This window comes from Mercurialis annua, linkage group LG7, assembly GCF_937616625.2.
Source record: "Mercurialis annua linkage group LG7, ddMerAnnu1.2, whole genome shotgun sequence".
Taxonomy (NCBI): Eukaryota; Viridiplantae; Streptophyta; class Magnoliopsida; order Malpighiales; family Euphorbiaceae; genus Mercurialis; species Mercurialis annua.
In genome coordinates, this window is record NC_065576.1 from 39,516,837 (window position 1) to 39,526,721 (window position 9,885).

At 34.1% G+C, this 9,885-nt stretch overlaps 1 pseudogene; it reads right to left on the reverse strand.

Annotated features, from left to right (window-relative positions):
* Positions 1-566: 566 nt before the first annotated feature.
* On the reverse strand, positions 567-5,080 carry LOC126656184 (60S ribosomal protein L23-like; annotated as a pseudogene).
* Between the last annotated feature and the right edge of the window lie 4,805 nt (positions 5,081-9,885).

The window sequence follows — 9,885 nt, forward strand, 5'->3', positions numbered from 1 at the left end:
TCTTAAAATGTTGAGTTGCAACGGTCATTTATTACACCCAACGAGGTGCTGACACTTCAGCAGAGGACCGTTGAGGACTTTGCCCAAGGAGCCGTTCGCGGGCGCGAACTTGAGTTGGCGGGCGCGAACTCCGTCTGGCAAGTCTTTTTCAAAAAGCTGAGTTGTTACTCTTTTGCTTCACACAGAAAGAGTAACGGGAAGAATTGTTTGGAGGCCTATATATATCATACTGTTGTGTATGGAAAAGAGTTGACAACCAAAGCATTCAAACCTCTCAAGCAATCTTCAAATCTTGTGTGAAAAACCTTTGTAATTTGTTGGTTTAAGAGTGAACCCTAGAAACTCTTGTTGTTGTTTGGGTTGTAGTTTTGCCTAGAAAAACTATAGGTTGTTGTTGTTAGTTGTTGGTTTGGGTTGAGCCTTTGAAAACCTAAGTTGGGAGTGAACTTGTAAAAACTCCAAGTTTAGTGGAAACCTCTAGTTTGAGGGAAGTGGATGTAGGTGAGTGTGTTAATCACCGAACCACTATAAATCTTGTGTGTTCTTCTTTCTCAAGCCTCCATTAGTTTAGTTTTAATCAAATCCTTAATCCGCAAAAGTTTTTAGTGGCAACTATTCAACCCTCCCCTTCTAGTTGCTGTTGGGCTACAGAAGAAAAGAAAATACATAATCAAAATAACACTCCCATGAAATCTATGTAAATATACTCAGACAATGGCATTGGCAGCACTAGCAATTCTCAGCCATACTTCAGCACATTCTTTCCCAATGGGTCAGGTTATAGCAGATCCTACATATGCAAATGAAAAAATAGGGTTACAATCGTATGTTTAACATGTCAATATCCAGACACATTCAATTGTATCTGCAATATTACAGCAATGCAAGTATTATTATCCGATGGATTTCATTTCGACATCAACAAATTACATTGTATACAAACATGCCATCAACATGATCGCATACCCTCATATTAGGATCTAACAAATAGCATGATAATGATAAACCAATATTAAAGCACATTTAATTGTATCTGCACTTGGGTATTAATCAGACTCTACTAGGATAATGCAAAGACCGCTATTCAATTTATTTGATTGACATCAAGAAATCAAATTTCACAGGACACCGGTTAAATAAAAAGTATAAACACATTCCATCACCATAAGTTGAGTAGCCTCATATTAGAAGAAACCAATAGCAGATTAACAAAACCAGTAGCAAAGACCATGAGCTACAATTACACGCATTATCAAGCTAATTAAAGCAGGTATTCTACTAGTAATAATGAAAAAGATAATTTAGTACCTTTCATTTATCCCTTGGGGTTCACAATGACACCAGCATTGTCTGCCGAAACACAAGAAAATCGTCACAACGAATTCGAGAATGACAGGCCGAGAAAATCATAGCAAACTACTCAAAGATATCAGTGAAAATGGGTTCTCTCTCCTCTATTCTCTCGGCACAGTTTAAGCTAATCTAGCTATTGTACATCGTTTCGATGGCAAAGAAGCAAGGAAAGAAACCTAATAATTTAGTGAGGAGAGCTTTTACAAACAAAAATCCAGAATTAATTGGCTAAATCTTGGGGATGCCAACACTAAGTTCTTCCATAACTCAGTTAAGCAAAGAAGAAGTAGAAACAGTATTTCCATTCTCAAAGTGGACTCTGATAGATTCATTACTGATAAAGATGAAATTCACAGAGAGATGACTAACTACTATAAGAACCTCTTCAGCAATAATGGTTTTGGGAGAAATCATATTGATAGAGATTTCTTAATAAGTGGCCCTGTCATAACAGAGGAAGACAGTAACAATCTCTCTAGAGATGTCACAAAAGAGGAGGTTAGGGAGGCTGTTTTTTCTATTGGATCCGACAAAGCAGCCGGTCCAGATGGCTTCAATAGTCACTTCTATAAATCTGCTTGGGGAATTGTCAAAGAGGATATTATCAAAGCTGTCCAGGAGGCTTTTCAATCTGGTAAATTCCTCAAACTCATTAATAACACCTCCATAACTGTCATCCCTAAGAACACAAATGCTGAAAGTTTAAGTGATTTTAAACCCATTGCATGTGTAATGTCATTTACAAAGTGATATCGAAAGTGTTAGCTGCTAGAATCAGTCCCATTCTTTGTCATTTAATCTCTGAGAACCAGTCAGCTTTTATCCCTAAAAAATATATAGCGTACAATATCATACTTGCTCATTATTAGTTAGAAATTATCACTCTGACCAAGGCAGTCCTAGGTGTCTTATGAAAATTGATCTTAAAAAGGCATATGACTCTATCTCTTGGGATTTTATTGAAGAAATGCTTCTTAACCTTCATTTTCCTGATATCACTATCACTCTAATCATGAACTGTATTAGTAATACTAGATATTCTGTGAATTGGAATGGTGATAATGGTGTTTACTTTAATCCTGAAAAAGTTCCTCGTCAAGGGGATCCCATTTCTCCCCTCCTTTTTGTCATTTGCATGGAATTTATTTCCAGGAATCTGAATAGAAATGACAATTCTTTTAAATTTCATAAAAGTTGTGCCCACCTTAAGCTCAATCATCTTATGTTTGATGATGACTTTATGTTATTCTGTCATGAAGATATTGATTCTGTGAATTACTTTACTGAGAACCTCTCTAAATTCAAAAACACCTCTGGCCTTGAGATTAACCCTTCCAAAAGCCAAATTTTTTTCTGTAATGTTGACGATAGTGTGAAAGTCAGTATTATGAATTCCCTAGAATTCAAAGAAGGCATTCTACCTCTTAGATATCTATGAATCCCTCTTATATCCACTAGATTATCCAAAGTTGACTGCAATGGCATTATTTCAAAATTACTAGTAGAATCAACTCCTGCACTAGTAACTTTCTGTCTTATGCTGGTAGACTGCAATTGATTACCTCTATGCTTATGAGTATTCATATTTTTTGGGCTTCTGTTGTCATTTTGCCCAAGAATGTTGTCAAAAACATTCAAAACATCTGCTCTATATTTTTATGGAATGGGACTAAAGAAGGCAGAAACAATGTCCTTGCTTCCTGGGAGGAAATGTCTAAGATGAAAAGTGAAGGTGGCTTGGGGGTTAAAGACATTGCAACCTCGAATAGAGCATCCATTAGCAAGCATGTGTGGCAGCTTCTTCAAAATGTTAACTCTATTTGGGTTAACTGGATTAAAGATAATAAGATCAAGAGAAGCAGTTTAGGGGGTGTTAAAGCTAACCAAAGCTCTAGTTGGATTTGGAGAGGCATTCTCAGCATTAAAGATGATATCAAGAACATTCTGGATTATAAGATAGGGGATGGTACCAGTGTGAGTTTTTGGAATGATCCTTAGATTCATGGGTGCTCTATGCTTGAGAAGTTTCCAAGAGTGAAAATGAGGGATTCAGACATTCCTATAAATGCTAAAGTAGCTGACTTATGGAGAAATGGGAACTGGAATTTTCCAGACCCTATGGATGCAGATACAGACATTGCTTGGAACTATATCAGAAAGAACTTTGCTGTTTCTAATGAGGGATTCAGACATTCCTATAGATGCTAAATTAGCTGACTTATGGAGAAATGGGAACTAGAATTTTCCAGACCCTATGGATGCAGATACAGACATTGCTTGGAACTATATCAAAAAGAACTTTGCTGTTTCTAATGAGTCTCCTGGTTCAAGCTGGTTTGGGGGAAGAATTCAATTCACAGATACAATGTTATCCTTTGGCTTATAATGAAGAAGAGGCTCAGAACAAAACACAAATTGAAAGCTTGGGGAGTCACTGAAGATGATGACTATGCTTTGTGTGTTGGAGGTAGAGAATCTGTTCAGCATATCTTCTTCGAGTGCGAGCTGGCTAGAAGAATCTGGAGTAAGATTTTGCCTATTTGCAATTGTTCTAATAATATCAGCAACTGGGGGAGATTAGTTAGCTGGTTCAATAGAAAAGCTACTGGCAAATGTGCTAGAGCCTCGATGAGAAGAATTCTCTTCACTGCTACTACCTATCACTTCTGGAGATCAAGGAATTTCAAGATTTTTGGTCATGAAGATCCTATTACAGAGAACATCATTTATAGAATTAAATTAGCTACTCTGGCTAAGTTTAGTTCTGTAAAAACCAATTCTCCTATTTATGATTCCATTTGTAAAGTGCAGAGCATGTAAAGCTCTTGTGCAGGTTTGAGTTTTTCCTTGTTTTGATGTAGGCTGCAGCTGTTTAGTCTCCTTTGTTGCTCTGTGCAGTGTAGGGTTTTGCTTGTTGTATTCTTTATTACAATCGAGTAATAGAGCTCTTTTTGGTTTTCTCCAATAAAAAAATTCATTGCAAGATACAAAACACATTTTTTAAATGAAATGGAAAATCATACAATTCAAAACTGGCATTTTAAAAACTAAATGCATTTGTAAAAATTTAAAACTTTAGAATTTAGGAAGCAGCTCCATCAATAAAATATGAAAATGAACTTAAAACTACGCTACAAAATCCACAATTAACAACAAATAGCCACTAATAACATCAATAATCCATCAGTTAAACCTAATTACAACAAAATCGAAGCTAAACAACGAAAAAAATAGATTGAATTTAAGAATTTAACCTTCAAAATACATGAAAACGCCGTCCTTTCGGCACCAAGGTTTACGCGTCGACAGCAGGCATGACCCTTTTCTTCAGATCTAGTTTTCCTTTCTTAACAGTAGCCATAACCATGTCGCCGACGCAAGCAGAAGGCAAACGATTGAGACGACCTTTGATTCCTTTGACAGAAATGATGTACAGATTCTTGGCTCCCGTGTTGTCGGCGCAGTTGACGGTGGCTGCCACTGGTAAACCCCATGACATCCTAAACTTATTTCCCGCCAATCCTCCCCTTCCTACACATACCCAAAAATAAATCAGTTAATGAACGGTCTATTAAGTTAGTGAAAAAGTTTGGTTCTTTAGTTGTTTGTTTACCTCGCTTCGACATTGCTGATAGGCTGTTTGTGCTTCCTCTCTAGCTATAGAAAATAAATGGAGTGTTGTTTGTTTATAATTATATATAAGGTTGCACGACAAAACGATGGCTACTAGGGTTTTACGATAGTTGAGATCTAATGACGACGTCTTCCTTCTTTTGGTGACACGGTGTCGTTTTTTTTCAAAATTTAAAACTCAAAATTACCACTTTTTATAGTGATTATAAATAGGGTTTTACTATTCGCCGCCCCTAAAAATTATAATTTTACCCTTTAACTAAAAACAATCTTAATTAACAAAAATCAGCATTTTTAAATTGTTTTTTTTTAAATTTTCTGTAAGGGCTGGCGTCATTACAAAACGTTGGCACATAATTTTTTAAAAAAAATAAAAAACACAAAAACACGAAACTGATCACTTACCGAAGGTTCCCGTCCTATATCTCGGCTAGATTCCAACATTTTTATTGCAAATCGTTATATTTGTTCGTCGGGTTTTAAATGAGCTGAGAAGATTTGATATTTTATTTTTAAATTTGAAATAAGATTAATGGTATTTAGGTAATAATAAAGGCGGTGGCTAGTAATTTATAGGCAGTGTTTAGTCGTCCACTATATTTACCTAAAAATTAAGAATATTTTTATTTATTACCTCGACATAGAAAATACATCACGTTTCTTTTTCAACTTTATGTTTTACTCTTTGTGTCTAAAAGTTAATAATTTTACTCGGTTATTATATAAATTATTATAACTCTATCATACTATATTATAACCTTATCACAATTCTATCATAATTTTTGTATAAATTATTTTATGGTAATTTATGCATAGTTAAGTAACATTTTTATAACAGTATCATTACTATTATCATAACAATATCATAATTTTATATGCAAAATTATCATACACTTATTATATACCTTTTAAAACTGTATTATACTTTTATTATAACCGTACAATGCAAAATTATTTTATGTACTTTATCACAATATTATTATAATTGTATCATAATATTATTATAACCGTATAATGCGAAAATATTTTACATAATTTATCATTAATTTTATCATAATATTATTATACCCTTATCTTATAATATTATAATATTGTTATCATAATGTTATGATACAGTTATAATAATGAAATATAATCAAAACACTATTTTTCTGCATAATAGCGTTATTTTCATGGATTTTTAGATCTGAAACTAAACTAGTCGTTTGTGATTAATTCCAAACTAAAACAAACATCAATAATCAATATCAAAAACTAAAACTAAAACAAACATCAACAATTAATATTAAAAACTAATTTTATTGATCTTTTTTTTTAAAATCATGCAATTAAAAAAACATTTTTAGAGAGAAAAATAAAAAGTAAAAATTGTGCAAATAAATTCTTGAGCATATTTTTAAATATGAAACGAAAATAAACCTTTATAATCACCATGAGCTAAGAAAACTTGTTAAAATTGAATACTGCAAAGCGGGACAGAGGCAATTCTAAGAAAAAATGACAAAGAGAAAGAAAACACACAGAAGGAGAGAGATCTATATACTCTTACAAAGTTTTTTTATTAAACTTATTAATATGACAAAAATATGTTTTTATAGTAAAATCTAAGAAGTTTAAATATTGGTAGTATGTTTTCTATTTTTTAGTATGTGAGGTGAAAATTACAATTATTGTTAAAAATATAATATCTATTCTAAATTCATTTTTTATATATATACAAATATCTACCAAAATAAAAGGGGGTCACTGTAACGCTGGCTTTTAAATACCCTTAACTTTTAAAACCATCAAGTCATTTTTTTAAGGTTAATGTCATAAAAATTCACCAATTTTACTTGTTTTTTCAATTTAATCACGTTTTTTAAAACTTCTCATAAACATATACCAAATTTCATTTTTTTATAAATTCATACACAGTGTTGGCGTGACACTCATTCATTGGTGCAATTTACTGAGGTGTAAGTCATTTTTAACAAATGAATGAGTGACACGTCAGCACCGTGTATGAATTTGGAAAAAAAAATGAGAGTTAGTGTATATTTATGAGAAGTTTTAAAGAACGTGATTAAATTGAGAAAACAAGTAAAGTTGGTGAATTTTTATGACATAAACCCTTTTTTAATATGCTTCATTTATTATATTACTGTGAGCGGAGCGGCCATTCGGCTAGAAAATATTTTTTTTACCGACAAGATAACATCAATCGCTTATGGGTGAGATTATCGTACATCAGATCAAAAGACTATGTTCGTGGACATTTTACCGAAACTCTTGTACTTGGCTTATCAACCGTATTTTTATTTATATGACATATCTGGTTATCTTATCTCAACAATCATGCAGTTCAGTAGATATAATATTGAAAAGTAAACACGTTTGAAAGCAGTAAACACGTATGACACACATATGACTCGATTTGGGGCTGGCATGTGAAACATGTAACATGTATTACTAAGCATTCATCTAATCCTGATGGTTTCATCATGTATCAGGCAATGGTGGATCTTTACCATTTTATTTTAATCATCTGGAATACCTATACAACTACTATTATATTTTCATAACATAACCTATGATTTATAGGTCATCCTGGATTTAATAAGTTAACATGCTTAGGTTCATTAGCATGTTAATACTGGATTTGATAATGCTTTGGAAAGAGATTCAAACGATATAATCATACACACGTGCATGAGATATACATATAAGGTTAGAAATACTTTTAAACTTTGTAGATCCAGAGTGTTTGATACTCGTTTGTTGTTTTGGAAGTCGATGTGGTTAGAATCTAGCTTCGGATTGAACATGGAAGTTCTTCGTCTTATTGCTACAGTTCCACTGGTATAAGTCGGGTTGATTTCGAGTTTAGATGTACCCATAATTGCGTTTGGAATATTCTAGTTTCGTTTGGCTTAGGCTTCGAGGTCCCGATGTCATGGCAGATTACAATCTTGGGTTTCGAGACCCAATACAAATTAGGATTAACACATTACTGATTACAAATGCGTCCTAGAACTAATTACAAGTCCGTGGGATCAAACAGGGCCCAATTTTGAGTTCAAACGAACCCGAAAACACAAAATACGATTGAATCTAAATTAAAAGATTTGGGAACGTTTTAGGATCAAGAACAGGGAACCACCATGGCGCCATAAGGAGTGGTGGAGGCGCCATTTAAAGGCACGCTGGCACCATGGAAAGGTGGCGGCGACGCCGTCATGGCTGGGTTGCAGGGACTCGTCGTTTCGGTAAGGTTTCATGCAAATACGCTTAAAAATGATCAAAACGTAAAGGAAACATTCCAAAACATACTGGGATTGAAACGTATTGTCTAAAAGAAAATTAAACACCCTAAATATATGTTTCTAAACTGATTTCAAGTCATGGAAAAATAACTAAAAACACAACAAGTATAACAATCATGAAAATTATAGTAATTTAAGCTACATGCATGCATTCTAAGCATTAAAAGTAAACAATTTCAATATGTGATGATATAAAACGTGTATAAACGGCCTATAAACATGTTTCTAAGTCAGTTTCATGGAAATTATATCAAAAGCTCAAGAACATGGCAGTTATAACAACAACATAGTATATGGAATTCTCAGCAAAACAGCCTAAACATGTAATTTAGGACATTGATTATAGAATTTCTAAATAAATAATGTAAAAAGTGATGAAAGAGTATAATGGGTCGTTAGAAGTACCGTTCTGAGTCCTTAACTCGTTTTCTGGTGATTCGGATGTGGAATCCAGCTTCGAATCAATTTACAGCATTGCGTTCTTGAGTGATTGGAGAATTTTAGCTTTGTTTGATCGACTGGTGTGTGTGGGGGGCGGGGGGTTGGTTCGGCCAACACAAGAGAATTAATGTTTATTGTCTATTTTTTGGGGTATGTGTGCCACCTCTGGATAGATCAATTAAGAGTCCTATTTATAAAGGTTAGATTAGGGGGGAGGGGTGCTAGCTAGAGTCTAAGTTATGTTAGGAGTTTGTTGATTAGAGTTGTAGATGTACATGAGAGGTGAAAGAGTGTGAAGTGATTGAATTTTAGGATTAGGATTAGCTTTTACTATTATCATTAGGATTAATTAATTAAAATTCGGATTTTTGCTTACATGCTAAGCAAAGGGGCACTAAAAGTCTATTTTGGTGCCCAGAAGTATCAAAAATGACTTTTGGGAACTTAAGGGTTTGAGTATGGACAACTTAAGGGAACTTAGACTTAGATCACAATATTTTTGGTTTTTTATAGGCTACTTGTAACTAATTATGTTTCAATCCATCAAGTTTGCAATTGTGCATGGACCTGACTAGCTTGAATCCAATTAAGCGGACCACAAGCTCGCCACTCATATAAATTTCTCAGAAAATCATCACTGGACATTTCAGTCCCTTGTCATTTTTTATCTGTCAAAAAATAGGTGTCTACAGTTTTCCCCTTCTTTGACAATAATTGACAAGGTAGGTCAATTCTTCTCAAATAAAAAACTCACTGTTTGGCAAACAACAAGGATATTGCCCACCACTAGAGGTACTCGCTAGCTGGTGGTTTGGTAATGCCCTAGCCTGGGCATTACCGTTTGAGGCGCATGCTCCTAATCCCATGCCCCCCGTAACTGGACTACTCTGCATCTGTCTGAGAGTAGGTGTCACGGACCAATTTATTGAGCCGCGACCGGGGCTAGGGAATGGGAGTGGTAGCTCCAATCCCATAGAATCCTAAAATTACTATAAATTTTGCGCAATTAAGATATATTATAATTCATAAAGCGTACCAGAAAACATCTTTAAATAATATAATTAACTTGTTTATCTCGTATCAAAGTTTACAATTTTAAAATACCGTTTAACTCCAAAATTCTAATCATATACAGACACCTACGGACTACTGC